Source organism: Lemur catta, chromosome 9, assembly GCF_020740605.2.
Source record: "Lemur catta isolate mLemCat1 chromosome 9, mLemCat1.pri, whole genome shotgun sequence".
NCBI classification, from domain to species: domain Eukaryota; kingdom Metazoa; phylum Chordata; class Mammalia; order Primates; family Lemuridae; genus Lemur; species Lemur catta.
In genome coordinates, this window is record NC_059136.1 from 42693800 (window position 1) to 42709263 (window position 15464).

The 15464-nt window shown below is 37.6% G+C and overlaps 1 long non-coding RNA gene across 1 annotated transcript; it reads right to left on the reverse strand.

Annotated features, from left to right (window-relative positions):
• Positions 1-1490: 1490 nt before the first annotated feature.
• LOC123644506 lies at positions 1491-14884 on the reverse strand. The gene is made up of 4 exons (XR_006737159.1): positions 14176-14884; positions 13466-13577; positions 5687-5816; positions 1491-2605 (listed from the first exon to the last, which is right to left on the reverse strand). It is a non-coding gene; the product is annotated as an uncharacterized LOC123644506 (long non-coding RNA).
• Positions 14885-15464: the final 580 nt, after the last annotated feature.

Consider the following 15464-nt stretch of genomic DNA (forward strand, 5'->3'; position numbering starts at 1 on the left):
TAGAAGTTGCCTGGGCATGATCAACTCCTTTCTTTCTGTGGTTCTCAGAAAACATTTGTTATTTGATAGATAGGAAACAAGCAAGTGTGGCTAAACCTCAGGATTGCGGCACTTTGAGCCAGAAATCTTATTTTATTTTATTTTTAGGTTAGTTTATCATATCTTTGCTTCCCAAGTATCTGCAACCAATGTAACCTGGATGCACATTAACATCATTTTTTGAAAATTCTTAAAAATACCAGATCTAGGATCCACCACACCCCTGGGGATAATAACTCCATTGGGACTCAGACAACAGTATCTTTTAAGCTCTGCAGGTAACTGCAATATACAGCAAGGGGTAAGAATCTCACACCTTGACTAAATGGCTACAGCTGTTCACGTTCTGAGTACTTCTAATGAAGCTAATGACGTATGCCTTGGAAGGCCTTGGCAGATCTATTGATCAAGAGAGAGCAGTAAAGAAAAAGAAAGGAAAAAAGAGATAAAAAGGAGAAAACAGAGAATTCTTGGTAAGGAAAGAAAGATGGTGAAGCACAGCTAAAAGGTATCTACTGACCACTCACTGGCACTTACATCACGTCTTAACCATCACAGCTAGGTCTTTAAGTAGGCATGGATATCGTTGAAGAGAATTTCATTAGAGAATTAGTATTCTGTGCCCCTCCCAGAGGACATACCCACAATATGTTTCAGCAGATCTGACACATGGCAAATACCTATTCTGTGGCTGCTCAGGTAGATAGGTATTGGAGCAGACATGAAAAAAAAAAGATGAAGCTGACATTGAGGGCTATTCCTTAAACAAGTCCAGAGAGGAAATTCCTTGTTCACCCTGGGTAGCACACAGGTCACAATAGGGACTGCAAGAAACGTGAGTCAGAAGAGCCAATTTCTCAAGAAAGTTGCCCAATCTCCTTCCATCCGGTGGTGGAAAAATGCTCTAAGTAACCTCAAAATGACTCCCAGGCATCTAACACGAGCCAGTCAACAGCCATTAGGCAGGTGGCCACAGCACAAAGAACGTTTCTATCTACAGCAAAGGGATCCCTAACAAAAATCATCATAACTTGCATTTCCATATCATTTTAATTTACAAAATCCTTTCCCACTTATGATCTTACCTGATTTTCTTTTTTTTTTCTTTTTTTTTTTTAGAAAAAACAATACAAAGCCTTCGTAAGATACACAGGTCAAATGTTATCCCCCATAGTTGAGATAAAGAAGTCTCAGGTAGTGAGTGATTTATCTCCATCATTTTTAAAGTATAATTAATCATGGCATACAGGATATGAAATAAATTATAAGTATTAAAAATCAAGAAATTTTTTAGGTGCTGAAAGTGTGCATTATTAAGCCCCCTTATAAGAAAACTTCTTAGGGAATTGGAAATTAATATAAGCAGTATTTGCAAGCAAAAAGCGATTGTATAGACCACTACACACATACTTTTGGAGTGAAAGAGAAATCTCATTTGCCAAAAGTTATTGTGTTAAAAGTCAAATGCTTTATTAATAATTGCTACTGATTATTAAAGATCTGAATAGCAGAACAATACAAGATTCTTGACATGCCTTAAACTTCTAATCCTAACAAATTCCCTACAAGATAGTCAATTATTACAAGGTTATTCTCAGTTCACGGACAAGGAAACCGAGGCCCACTGGGCCAGTGTCCCGTAGCTGGAGGATGGCAGAGACATGATTCAGACCCAGGCCTCTCTGACCCCAGAGGCCAGGCTTTTTCCACTGCTCCATGCCACCTCCTCACAGCCCATAATTAAGCAAAATAATATGCTCTTCACAAGTGCAAAGATCTCACGCATGAAAGTGACGAGACGACTTTTAGTTGATGGGCTTCCAAATACGCCAGGGATCCTTTTTCTGGAAACCGCATTTGGCATAAGGGGACCAAAGTCCAGACAGTTTTGATGATGTAACTCAAGGTCTCCATGGATGTTGGCCTCGAGTCTGAAATAGCTCTGGGCTCTCCCGGGGTGGCGTCTCCCTGCCTCCCCGCTCAGCCAAGCTCGGGCTGCCCACAGGACTTGCAAGTGGGTGCGGCAACAGTGATCATGGGGCCCAGGGCAAGGAACATCGCGATCTCCTTCCCCTTCCCAGTGGCTATTTCTGCTGCCTTCACTCTCTCTGGAGCTTATTCTCGGCTTTGTAGGACATCATGTTTGTTTGTTTTTGCTGTCAGCTTTAAAAAGTTCTCTTCACAACAGTTTCAAACTTTTATAAAAGTGTCCGTCATCACTCAGAGCAATCCAGACGGCTGCTGAAAAGGAAGGATACTCTGGGAGAGGGTGCTTTGGCCCAGATTTTAAAACGTAATCTGGCTTTGCATAATTGAAATAAAAAATTAAAAACTATTTGAAATATTGGTATTTTTCCCCACCTTCACACCCATCCACCTTGTTTAATCAAAAAGCATCTTCCCTTAAGTCTGAAAGTCAGTCAACATCATGCCCCAGGGCATTAGCACATCCAAGCAGCTATCTCCGTGAGTCCTTTTTCTGCAATTATGGTTTCTGGGTCTGTTGTCATCTTCTGTAACTTTTCCTTGGCTCTATGTCTTGTCTTCTTTAGATCTTGTTCTTTTTCTACCAGAATTTGGTTTGTGTCAAAAGAAGCATTAAATAGTAGTCAAAAAAAAAATAGAATTACAGTCCAAAGAAATGAGTCTGAATTTACTTCCTTTTCCTTCCCTGAGCTGACACAGTGACTAAACAAGTTACCTGACTCCCCCAACCTCCTTTTGCCATACATAAAGTGGAGACCATGGTAATATTTGTCCTACTTACCTCACAGACCCGTAGTAAGGATCAGAGTAAAACGGATGAGAACTTTGTAAAACACAAAGTAAACATTAGTTCATTCACTGGTCATGCTTATGACCACTTTAACGAGGGAAGCAGAACTGGAAGCAAATTAGGACATGTGCAATGTTAACGGAGTAATGTGCAGAGTCGTGGGGGCCTGTAGGAGGGAGCCTGGCTGGGATCTGGGGACATGGGGTGTCAGCCAGGTTCCAGAAAGAATCCACAGAGAAAGTCAGATTCAAGCCAGGCCATAAAGGTTGAATGGGCATTTTCTGAGAAAACAAAAGGAGGAAAGTGCATCTCAAGAAGAAAGACCAGCTTGCACAAAGAGTCCTTATGGTAATGCGAATTTTGTCTCCTAAGTTGGGGGGGGGCGGGGTACAACAAGTGGCTTTCAGCAGGAAGTGAAATAATAACTGTGTTTTAGAGATACCATTGTAGAGGCAGTGGGGCAGGAAAAGAGAAAAATTAGTTGTTATTATTATTTTAAGAGATTATCTCTCACGTGAGCCTAATAGACATTGTATATGAATTGAGCTGAGAGTTCACTTGTCCTCTGCACAAAGAAAAGAAAGTGAATCTTGGAGCAAGATTGAAAGGGAAAGAGACATTGGCCTTTATTCCAGGGTAAGGCAACTCCTTCAAAGGAGTGGAGATTCCGGCCGTCAATAACCCTGAAAAGAAGCTGATGCCAGAAAAGAAAATGAACCCCAGGGTGGCCATCGTTATCTCTGGGCCTTGGCTCAAAGGAGTCAATATAAGTTCAAGGACACTCTTGTGACTTGTGGGAAAGATGTCCTATAGGAAGGAAAACAGGACCCTAAAAGTCCCCCAGAAGCATACACTTGGGACTGTGGTGTGCAAGAGTCTCCATATTGCATAGCCGTTGTGCTTTCCCCTGATTTCAATCCCCTCTTCTTATCCCTGAGCCATAAGCCATGTTGTTGTAAACCTTATTAACAGTTTTCTGCTGTGCTATGGTGAAATAAAAATGAAACTCGCCCAGGGGCTGGGCTCACAGTGATAAAGAGAAAAGCAATGAATCATGGTTAGCATTTATTGAGCATTTTCTATGTGCCAGAAATGAAGTGCTCAGAGCTTAAGGGGATCACCCTATTTTCTCAACGACCTTGAGATTGTAGAACTCCAGTTATTCTCATTTTACAGGTAAGCAACCTAAGGTTTGGGGCGTTTAAATAACTTGCCCAAATCACACAGCTGATACATGGCATTCTGTCTCCAGAGACAATTCTCGCTGCTGCTACCCTGGAGTGCCTCCCAGCTTACGCTTTCAACAGGGCGGCAGCTTCGGAACAAGGGAGGGATGTCCACACCCTTGCATGGAGCAGATGCCAGGGAGACTGGCAGTGGAGTGGGGAACTGTATGCGATGGAGCAGCCATTGGCTCCACTGCTGAGTGATGGAAAAGTGTAAGCAACAACCCACATCAACATTGAGCATGACACGGAACATGGCCTGGGGCTTCTCTGAGAGCCCCTAGAGAAGTCAGGGACTGTCAAAATGAAGACCAAGCTCCTACTTACTAATGAGTGACATCAAGCCAGCAGACTTCTGCCTCACTATTGTGGCTGGCTTTATGCCTATAAGCTGGTGAGGCCCCAGGGACGTCCAGATTGCCACTAAATGACAAGAAGTATGTGAAAGTGAATAGAAAAGAAAGGAAGATATTAAGAAATTATTACAAACTGGCCCGTGATTGAATTTCAAACTTGAAAACTCCCAAGAAAAGACTCTATTCTACATAGGACAAAACAAATTACACGCTGATAGCAAAGCTGTTTTTAGAGCCCTCTGACTTTATCTGCTGTTCTATTATCAACTCCGCTGTTACTAATGGATTTTCTCATGGAATTCAATACTTTGCAGTGCAAGGAAGAAACTGGCAGCAGCATCAGAAATTCCCTTAAAGGCAAATAATATCAATGTCTAACCAAGGGGCAGCAAAGACATGCCATTGCCTTCAAAACCAGTCCGAAAAGAGTAGTATGGATTCTTAGCCAAGGACTAGTATCACCTGATGAAGCTTCTCCATTTCCGTAATCCCTGTAGAAAGCTCCACAGTTCATAAACAAACATGCTATCAGAACTTCTTAAAATAAGGCAACAGAGTTTTAAGAGCCCAAACCAGCAGCAGGAGCAGCAGCATCTGGAAGCTTGTTAGATGTGCAGTATCTCAGCCCCTACCCAAGATATAAAAATTAGAACCTCCATTTTAACAAGATCCCCAGGTGATTCAGGTACATGTTAAAATTAAGAGGCACAGCTTATGATTGTTTGGAATATCGAAATAGCAGCCACCACATAAGATTAAAGTGTCCATTATTATGACATCAACCCAAGTATGGGTTTGTACCTCTCAATCAATTAACGGATCCATTAACTATTGACCTCTCAACATGTGCACCCCTTCTCTGCTAAGCACTTTTGGTGAAACAAAAAGAAATGAAAGAGGCAAGATATGTTTCCTGTTGAGGGGATGCTTACAATTCTAGTTGGAGAAAGAAAATATACATATGCTCAGAAAGACCTTTTGGACAAGTAAATCAGACTCCATTACTGTGCTACATAAAATAACCAGGTTCCCCAATGCCAACTAGATGAAGTCCAGACTCCAGCAGGGCATAAGGAGCCTTTTAACATCCCGGAACATACCTTTTTCCCCAGCCTGATCCATGGCCATCATCTCTCCCCCAGTGTTATACTTCAACTACACTGGACCCGAAAGTCCTTGGACATACGGATTCCACTCTCCTCTCCATGCCTTGAACTTGCAGAACAACTTAACCCCTTCTCCCCTTTCCCCTTTTTACAAAAATCCTATTTAAAATTCTTTAGACTAACCTCAGCATCATCTTTCTCAGGAAGCTTTTCTTGGACTTCCAGTTTGAGGGACTTGTTGCCCCTCTTGCATGTTCCTCTTGCAAATTCTGTCTGGAAATGTCTCCTAGTTACAAAGGCCCCCAGTAAATGTCTGGTTGAATGAAATAAAAATGGTATATGAAACAGGTGTAAATCAGTGACATAAATGATCAACATCACAGTCCGCACTTCAGACACACCTAAGAGCCCTGCCCGAGAGAAAACGTGCCCTAATCCTTCTCACTCCGGCACCTCTTAGATTTGCTGTCAGAACCCAGTGGGAGATGGAGCTCAGCCTTATGCTTGGAATATCCTTTACCAGCCCCTTCACTGGAGAGATTTCCATTAGTTCTTTATATCTTATTTCAAATCTAACATCATCTAAGAAGCTCCCTCTCCTTCCCAAGAATGAGTTGGTCCTTCCCATCTCTGTGTTCCAATCTCACTTTATACCTGTCTCTAAGATCATCTCTGGTTGTGTGTGTATCTTTGCTTGTCTATCTCTCCCACCTTATTTCAGTTTTTCTAAGACAGAGATTTGTCTTCTAAAGCAGGAGTAGGATTGACTGTATGTTATTCATTTCTACATTCTCAGTGTTCCACAAGTGCTGGCACAAAATAGACCAGCACTTCGTAATCCTTGCTGGTTGATCATCAGAATCAACTGTGTGATGCTTAAAAAATCCATATGCCTGCAATTCATCCCAGAAGATACTGCTTCTGTAAGTCTACAATGAGGCTTAGGCATCTGTATTTTTCAAATGCTCTCCAGATAATTCTGGCATGCAAGCAAGATTTTTTAAAACTTTTCAGTAGGCCCCTAGTAAAGTTTGTTAGTACAGGAGTTATTCATCCTATACCCCAAGCATGACTCATTACTTTTCTGTATAAACCCAAGGTACCTCCTTAACATATTCTGCTTAATTGGATTACCCTGGTCCTTTCTGGCTACATACATCTCATTTCTATCCACATCCTGGCATCAATACGATGATAGCAAGCAGTATATACACTTACGGGCTCAGTTGTGTGTAGCAATACCTATATGTAATAGGAGGTAGAGAAAGGGTGGTCGATATGTAATTGGGGTATAATAATGGCAGAAGCCCCTTCAGGTAGACCCAGTGTTCACTTGCCCCATGTTCCCAAGACATCATGACATACTGCCACACCATTATCCCTTCCCTTTCCTGGAGTGAACATATCTGTTCTCCAACTGGGCTGTGCCCCAGCTAGATTCCAAAAGGCAAAGCTCTTTTGCTCTGAAATTTCAAACCTTATTCCAGTGCCTGCCACCCAATAAGTACCCGACATATGTGTAATTGCATTCAGACAAACTGAATGAATAAATAAATTGATGAGAGGATTTACATAGATGGAAAGAAGGAAGAAAAACATTACTATAGGATTTGGGGCTTGGAAGCAAGGTGTCCACAGGTCTGAAGAAGCGAATGAGCTTGGTACATGCACAGGACAATAGGATAAGAGTTTGTGGAGATATTTGCTCATTTTGGGAGAAATCTGGAGGCCTTTGAGATTAGTTCTCATGGGATTTTTAACAATGGACTGCTGTACTGCACAGGAGGAAGCTCTCTTGGGGGGATCAAGACAGCACATTCTTATTTCTAACTCTGCCACAAAATCACTATGTTGCTATCAATAAAGTGAAGAGAGAACATGAAAGGAACATTAATATGGTATTTGTTATGTGCCTGATGCTTTGCATATGCTATCTCCCTGAAGCCCAACAACAGCTTCTTGTGCTCTTACTGCCACTTTGCAGAGGATGGAAATCAAAGTAAGAGAGCTTAAATGACTCTTACAGCTTATGTTTTTCTCTGAACACATGGCTGTTTCTATTCACTTAAATTATCTGGGCCTCAGTTTCTATACTGGGAAATGAATGGATTGTGCTAGATCATTTCTTAGGCCCTTTTACTTCTAAAATCAATGGGTTTATCTTTGCAGTAGGTTTTTCAACCAAAGGCAAGTGCCTTTGAAGCCTGTCTATCACTTAGCGCAGTACTATGCACCATTCAATAATTATTTGCTGAGTGTAAGAATTGAGTTTAATCACTTGGACAGCTCTGGAAGATAAAAACAGTATAACAATTTGCTCTAGTTAAAAAAGATTTGCTCACAGTTCTTGAACAAACCTTGCATATTTCCATTTGTTCACTTTATCCTATGACTTGCTCCACTTATCAAAATTCTACTCTGCAAAGCCCTGCTCAGTGCTTCTCCACGCAGCCCTCCCTGGCTCCCAATGGACTGATCAGTATGGTGAGGAGGATGGGATTACTCCAACTGATTTAGGGTTGGAATCAGTCCCACCTAAACCTTTGGCTTATGTGTAATTAGGGAAAATGAGAGGCAACCTCAATGTCTAATATATTTCCTGATGGGAATTTAAAGAAAGAACAGTCCAAAATTGCTCTTTCTTACTGTCCTTGGGCTTCAAAGGACCCCATCAATGCTTGAGAAATAAAGTGACTATATATATTAATAATTTTAAAATCTACATCAACTCCAGCTTTTAAGCTTCTTTATAGATTTTTTCATAACCAACTTCTGCTTTGATGTTAGATACCATTAAATCTGAATGTACTCAGCCTCCTCTGAATGGACTATGTCCGTCTGCCTGGGACAGTGGTGGAATATTACTGAGCACAACTGACCTTATTCGTTACATCTCTGCCTGAGGAAACCTTGAGTCAGGACACTGAATATACAAGCAGAACCACCTGCTTCAGGTACATTTTTTCTTTGTAATATATCTCTGTTCATTCTTAGCAAAATCAGATGGAATTAGCATTATGTAAGCACACTCACAAAATCAAAATTCTTCTCCCATAAATGCACAAGATCAACAAGATTTAGGTCCCTGGAATTTAACATAGATGACTAAGGAATATGTTAAACCTTTGGACCATTGTGCTATGGATCATACTGAACTAGGAGTTTTAAAATCAGACAATAACTTTTTGTCCTTCACAGGCTATCATTTAATATTTGCTCCCTTTTTTTATCCCTAACACCTGGCACATGATAAAATGAGTCATTTGGTAAATATTTGTTGACTGAATTCAACAGTCAATGATGTGATCTCAATTATTTTTTTCTTTTTTCCTCCCCTAATGTGACTCTGAAAATGTGTCATCGAGATAATAAACACATTAATTTAACACTGGAAAATATGAGTCATAGAGTGGAAGAAACCTGTATCCTCTGTGTTTTGCTAATGTTTCTGTAGTAATGCTTGCAATTCATTGGTTTTTAAATGCCTCTCTCCCCTACTAGACGTGTTTTTTTTAAGGGAGGTGACCGTGACTTACTCATCTCTGTATCACAAATATTTATTATGGTGCCCAGCATGTAATAAGTTTAGTATATGTTTATTAAATGAGTGAGTCAATGTGCTTCTGAGATGAGAGTTGTGCCTACATTGACTTCCTACTTCCTCTTCATTCCTTAGAGTCTTAGTTCAGGCTGCTATAACACAGTATTATATGCTGGTGGCTTATAGACAACAAAAATTTATACCTCATGCCAGCATAGACGGGTTCTGGTGAGGACCCTCTCTAGGTTGCAGACTACTAACTGCTGATTTTACCCTCACGTGGCAGAGAGGGTGAGGGATCTCTCTGGGGTCCCTTTTATGGAGGCTCCACCCTCATGACCGAATCATCTCCCAAAGGCCCCACCTCCTAATACCATTACATTGAAAGTTAGGATTTCAACATATCAATTTTGAGGGGACACAAATATTTAGTCCATAACATCTGGTTATTTTAGAAGTCTAAGTTACTTTTCTATCATATTTAGACAGGCAGCTTGTGGGAAAATTAAAAGTAAATCCCTTTTGTAAAAACTCAGATTCCTGATATAAGTGCTCTTTTTAAAAACGTTTTCTGAATAGGAAAATTGTAATGCTTCAAGGAACTTCACAGATCTTTCAAATGTAAATAATGAGAAACCTGACTAGCAATAATACAAAATTGCAGTGATATCTTTTTTTACAGAGAATATGTATGACACATTAACAATGAAGACTTAGAAAAAATATAGAAACTATCATTCCACGAGAGAAATTAAAACTGAAGGAATCACCATATAGAAAAGCATTCATGCTAGTATTGGTAGGGATTGTGGGAGTATACGGGCACTCATGCTTTGCTGATAGGTGATGGCATCCGAAGACCCAACTGGCATTATTGGCCATATATGCGTATATCATATAACCCAAGATCCTAAATGAGTAATCAAAGAAATTTCTCACACAGTCTACATAGAGGTAAGTAAAGGAATTTAGTGAGGAGTTGGAGGCAACTTGGATATCCATCAGTTAGAGCGTGAATAGGGAAAATATGATTCATGCACCTCAGGAAATTTATTTTAGTAGTAAAAGCTACAGATTAGATTTTCACATAGCAAAAGATGGGTCTTAGAAACATAACACTTAGTGAGATACATGATACAGTACCATTTATACAAACTTATATGATCGCAAAACAAATTTTGCAGTAACATACGCAACCAAAACCAAAGCAACCCATGTTAAATACGTGATGATGGTAACCTACGATGAGAAGGGGAGAGAAATATACAGTATAGTGATAAAGGGAAAAAAATTGTTTTAAAAATAGAGGAGGCTCACATGGCCTGTAGATGATAATGTTCCTTGAGCTGAGCAATATGATCACCTCAAAACCCTATACTGGAGTTAAAACAAACAAACAAACAAGCAAAACCCAATAATTTTCAAACTTGTTAGTAATCAAAGTAATGTAAATTAAAAACTAAGATTATTTTCTCCCTTACTAAAATAATAAAATATTTATTATACTTGAATTGGTACCCCCCTTTTTTTCATTTATCCAGGATAAATAAATGACCAGCATTATTATCTAACTTAATTCTGGAGGCGTAATCCAATGTAGTTAAGAGAAAAAAAATAAAAAAAAAGAAATTTAAAGTATATTATAAAAATTGGAAAGAAGAAGGAATATTTGTTATTTTATTGAATTTTTGAAAAACCAAAGAGAATAGACTAATATAAAGAATAAGCAAATTTGGCAGGAAGGTTGGACACGTATTTCATATTCACAAATTAATAGGCCTCATAGATAGAAACAAAAACTAGTTTAAAGTATAATGGGAAAAGACTCCATCCACATTGGGGAAAAAAATCAAGAAATAAAACCTAAGACAACTTGCATTTAGATCTAAACAAAAAAATTGCAAAATGCATTTGAGAGACAAAAAGAAGACTTGAACAAAGGGTCAGACAGACAATGATCTCAGATGGGAAGAATCAACATTATAAAGATGGCAATTCTTTCCAAATCAATCTATAAATTTAGTGTAATTTTACTAAACATACAAACAAGTGTATTTGTTAAACAAAATAGCTGATTTTGAAATCAGTGTAATAGAATAAATAAGAATATTCAGGGCAATTCTAAAAGAGAATAATATTGAGATGGAGCACTTCTTAATAGATGTTAAAATATTGTATAAAACAAAATAATTTACAAAGAACATTATAGACACATGAATAAACAAAGTAATGGAACAGAATATAACTCAAGAAATAGTTGTAGGTAAATTTGGAAATTAAGTGTGTGATAAAAGTGGCATATCAAATCAGAGAAGAAAAGAAGGATGATTCAGTAAGTGATATTGAAATAGCTGGATAACCATCCAAAAGAAAAATCTAGTTTCATCAATAATATTGTTTAAAAAACGCAGCCATGAAAGTGCAAAAAAGAAATCTTGTTAACAATTTCTGATATGTAATGTCAGAGTGGCCTAAACATGACAAAAATTCCAGAAGTAAAAAACTAGAAGTGTAAAAACCTGAATATAAAAACATATTGGCATCACAAAATCCAAAATAACAAAAGTCAAAATACTCAAGGGCAAAATGAGAAAAATATTTGCAATTTATAACTCAGAAAAAAAGAACTAATTTTCCTAATATATAAAGAGATTCCATGAATCATTAAAAAAAGGACCAATAACCTAAGTGCACATATAGGAATAACATTCATCGACTGTCGGGCAGATGGGAGGGGGAGGAGGAGATGGGAATATACACACATAACGAGTGCAATGAGCACCATCTGGGGGATGGACACGCTTGAAGCTCTGACTCGGGGGTGAAGTGGGGGCAAGGGCATTATATGTAATCTAAACATCTGTACCCCCATAATATGCTGAAATAAAAATAAATAAATAAATAAATAATAAAATAAAATAAAAAGAAAAGGACCAATAATCAAATAGAAAAATTAAAGGGGTATTTGCAGAAAAAAATAACAATAGCCGTTAAACATGTGCAATTATGTTCAACTTTACTAGTAAGATAAATGCAATACCATTTTCATCCATAATATTTAAAAAGATTTTAAAAATTTATGGACACATAAGTTATTAAGAGTATAGGGAAACATCCACTCTACTACATTGCAGGTGAGAATGTAAATTGGAAACGCCTCTAGGGAGGACAATATTTCAGTAGCTACCAAAATTACAATTGCATATATTTTTGACACAGAAATTTCACATCTACATATTTCTTCTACAAATATACTTGCATAAGTATATTCACTGTTGCCCTGTTTGTAAAAGATTGAAAACAACATAGTTTCTAATTCTCCACTGAAATTTCATTCTCTTCTTTTATTGCCTTGGGCATTCATTGTAGCAATGCTTATTTTTAACTTGGTCTCTGAATTTCAGGGACCCCTGTGGATCTGTATCTATTTTCAATTGTTTCTATTAATTTTTACCTCAGTTTTCATGTCTCCTCATGCCTTTTGTTTTGTTTGGTTGGTTTTGTGGTTGAAACTTTGTATTTGTAAAACTGTTTCTTAGTCCTAGATTTCCATTCCCCTCAGCTCCTGACAAGGTAATTCCTCATTCTCTATTTTACCTTCCAATAGCTTCAGGTAGACTTTTTTTTTTTTTTTCATTTATCCAGGGCTTTTGGTTTTCCTAATGAAAATTTGGTCCATGTTATCTAGTCCATTATGAGCAGAAACAAAATCCCCAAGACCTACATCAATAAATAAATTATGGTACATTTATGCAATAGAATAAATTATGACATACTTATAGTTAAGTCACATTATGGCTAAATAGCAATGATGTTAAATAAATAAATCATTTATATAATACATTTATACAATACGTTTGGTACATTTATACAATAAAACATTGTCCGGCCATAGAAAGGATGTTCTTTAGATGCTGATATAGAATAATCTTAAGATATTGTTTAGTTGAAAAGCAAAGTACAGAACAGTGGATATGATACGCTATCATTAAGGCATAAAAAATCTCTAGAAGGATTCAAATGATTTAATACTTGGATTGTTTTGAGAGTGGGAAAGTGTACAGTCAAAGCATGGAAAGGAAAATAAAATCCTTCACTGTTTATCATTTTATGCATTTGATTTTTGGAACAAGTAATACATTACCTGTTCAATATAAAAGCAATTAAAATAAATAATGCTAAAAACAATGGCTAAATCTTCATGCATGAACATGTTTATCACTGTAATATTTATAATAGCAAACAAAAGCAACCTAAATGTTCAACTGTAAGGAAACAATTATAGCAGATGAAAATGATGAAATATTCTATAATTATATTAAAAATAAATATGAAAGGTATATAGAAACATGGATGCACTTCTTTCCTATTGCTACAAAACAAATTACCAGAAACGTAGCAATTTTTAAAACATCACTTACTTTGTCATAGTTCTGTAGATCAGAAGTCCCTGCTGAGTTCTCTGCTTAGAGTCTCACAAGGCTGAAATCAAATTGTCAGCTGGGCTGAGTTCTCATCTTAGAATTCTGCCTACTTCAATAGAAAAATGCATATTTTTAAAAAAGAAAATAACAATGGCCCTTAAACATATGCAAAGGTATTCAATCTTTCAAGTAAGAGAAATTACACTGAGGTACCATTTTCATCTGTTAGACAGAAAAAAAAATTTTTAATTTAGTAACACACTGGATTGTCAAGATGTAGAGAGACAGCCTCTTTCTTACACTATTTAAAATTACATTAAAATGTTGCTTGTGTATAGCAATGTATAAAGACTATGATAACAACCAGGTAATGACAAAGTAATATAATTTGTTTGACTTAATTTTTTCCAAATTTTGAGACTTTTAAGTAACATCACTATTTACTTGTATCATTAAAATTATATTTAAAGAGAATGAACAGTAACTTTTTTTATCTTTTCTTTTACCATAGCATAAAGAAATGGGTAGATTTATCACAGTGCTCCCATACTATTGTTTTCTGCTGATATTTCTGAAATTAGGTACATGTCTACAAACCCCTGGTTGTTTGTGTGCCACGCTGTCCAGACTTTTGTTGGAAAACTCTAGGCACACAACAGCAAGACAATTGTGAAATATATGTTATGTACTGAGTGCTCACTACTTACTAGGTACATTGAAAGTGTAGTTAGTCCTCCACAATACTCCTGTAGAGTAATTGTTATTTCACAATGACGCTGGGTTTTTGATCCCAGTTATGCTCTAGACAAACTTGAAGATTTGCCAAAGAGTCAATCCCTCCTTTCTCAGTTTCCTCTTTTGTAGAGTGGAATAATAGCAGTACCTAAGGTGTGGAAGATATTTTGATATCCTGCCTATATCCATTCAGCACTTAACCACCTCCATGGACGTTCAGCCCAACTTCCAACTGCCCTCACTTTTGACTGCCTGAAGTTTTCCTCTTACCAGGGTACCCACTCTGTTCATATGTGGAAAAGGCTAGAAGTTCTGGGGAAATGAATATGCCTTACCTTCCTCCAAGAGGCCTCCCTCAAAGACTAACTGGAGAGTGGGTGGCTAATCACTGAACTACCTAGTCCTGTGAGAAAAATAACAGGTGTGTGTCCTGTGCATGTTTCCCAGCAGGGTTAAGCTCTGTTTACCGTCAGAAGTAATTCACTTGATAACACTCTCTTTAAAAAAATTATACTGAGAGCATTTAACGTGAGATCTACCCTTGTAAATAATTTTAAGTTGTACAATACAGTATTGTTAACTATCGGCACAATGTGATACAGTAGAGCTCTAAAATGTATTCATCTTGTATAACTGAAACTTTATACCCTTTGAATAGCAACTCCCCATTTCCTCCTCCCCTAATCCCCTGAAACCACCATGCTACCCTCTGTTTCCGGGTTTGGCTATTTACATACCTCATAGAGGTGGAATCATAAAATATTTTTATTTCTGTGACTAGCTTATCTCGTTTAGCATAATGTCCTCAGGACTCATGGAAGTTGTTGCATATTGCAGGATTTTCTTCTTTTTAAAGCCTGAATAATAATATTTCCGTTGTATGTATATACCACATTTTCTTTACCCATTCATCTGTTGATGTAAATTTCAGATGCTTCCACATCTTGGCTATTATGAATAGTACTTCAGTGAACATGGGAGTGCTAGTATCTCTTCAAAAATCCTCATTTTAATTCTTTTGGACAAATAGCCAGAAGTGGGATTGCTGGATCATATGGTAATTCCATTTTTAACTTTTTGAGGAACATCCATACTGTTTTCCATGAAGGCTACACCATTATGCATTCCCACGAAGAGTGTGCCAATGTCTTCATATCATCCCCAATATCTCTTTTCTTTTTTTGATACAAGCCATTCTATCAGATGTGAGATGATATCTCATTTTGGTTTTGATTTACATTTTCTAATCACTAGTGATGAT